Raw genomic sequence first — 1578 nt, forward strand, 5'->3', positions numbered from 1 at the left:
GGATAGATTTTTAAAAATTACATGACAAATGTCACTCATAAAATCAAAAGTACTCATAAAGGTACACCTATTTTATGTTACACAAAAACTGTAGACTGCAAATAGTGCATGCTTACCATAACACACACAACTTTACCTGGGAAAGCCAGGGAGTGGAATTTCTTGCAAATATTTACTGTCATGATACAAAACAAATATGTGCAAAAGTCAAGGTCCCTAAAATAGCACTTAGAGCTAATTATATACAGCAAGATACCACTATCTGGTCAAATATGCAAGGGACGGCCTTTCCCAGAGTTTATAACGCGGAACAATAGCCACCACAGGCGACTTCTTGACTGTCTTCCCTGTGCGACAATTTAACTCCTTTATTCTGGTTCTCATGTTCCCACAGTCCAGGGGTCTGAATGATCTTTTCAAAAAGTTCCTCAAAGGCACGTTAGACACTGTCACAGGTTTTTGCACTTACTTCTATGGATAACATGGAATGCTTTCATGCAAACTTCAAACTTTTGTTTCTATCAACATCACAATTTTCCTTATCAATTTTATTTCCAACTTGCATACTGTGATGGTGAGGTTCATGTGTCAACTTGGCCAGGTGATGGTGTCCAGGTGTCTGGTCAAGCAAGCACTGGCCTAACCATTACTGCAAGGACATTTGTGGCTGGTTAATAAACCAGAAGGCTGGTTTATTGAATCAGTCAATTGGCTGCAGCTGTGACTGATCACTTCAGTGAAGGGTATGTCTTCCACAATGAGAGAATTCAGTCAGCTGGATCTAATCTAATCAGCTGAAGACTTTTAAGCGAGACAGACAGAGGACCTTCACTTCTTCTTTGGCTAGCCAGAGAAGTGTTTTCTGAGGAGTTCATCAAATACCTTCATTGGAGTTGCCAATTCACTGCCTGCCCTATGGAATTTAGATTCATGCATCCCCATAATTGTGTGAGACACTTTTATAAAATCTTATATTTACAGATATCTTCTTTTGATTCTGTTTCCCTAGAGAACCGTAACTAACACATACCTACTGTGGCATTTCCTATGCAGTGCATTTCCAATTCATTTAAGCAATGACACAGTTTAAGAGAGGTGTCTCTTCTTGTGACATCATAAACCTCTGTTCTAGCTGGGAGGTAATGTTCTGAACTTGCTCTTGCCCGGCAGTTTCCCATATTGCCAGTTTAGCCTTATTTCCTTCTATCCACTGAAATTGTTTTCACCTTAAAGTCAACACCTATTGTTGCTCCAAGTTCTGGATCAAAAGTATCATCTGTGAACCTCAAAAGCAGGCTGGACTTGCCCACCCCACACTTGCCAATGAGGAGTATCTTAAAGGTGGTAACCAGGTTGTCATCCATCCTGATCTGCTCAGCTCAGATCCGAGTTGGCCGCCCACGCCCAGCTCCCGTCCCTGCCCCCGGGAGAGCTGCTGTGCCTGTGCACCATGCCACACTGCCACTGTGTACCGCTGCCCAAATTTTTAATCCAGCATGCAACCTTACTTATTAATCAAGCACCAAGTGGCCCAGTCACTGGGGTAGGGGATCTATGCCAGTTTGAATGTATTATGTC

The 1578-nt window shown here is 42.3% G+C and overlaps 1 pseudogene; it reads right to left on the reverse strand.

The window, feature by feature from the left end:
• Positions 1-298: 298 nt before the first annotated feature.
• LOC119505685 lies at positions 299-1364 on the reverse strand (annotated as a pseudogene).
• Between the last annotated feature and the right edge of the window lie 214 nt (positions 1365-1578).

Source organism: Choloepus didactylus, chromosome 10 (assembly GCF_015220235.1).
Source record: "Choloepus didactylus isolate mChoDid1 chromosome 10, mChoDid1.pri, whole genome shotgun sequence".
Lineage (NCBI taxonomy): Eukaryota > Metazoa > Chordata > Mammalia > Pilosa > Megalonychidae > Choloepus > Choloepus didactylus.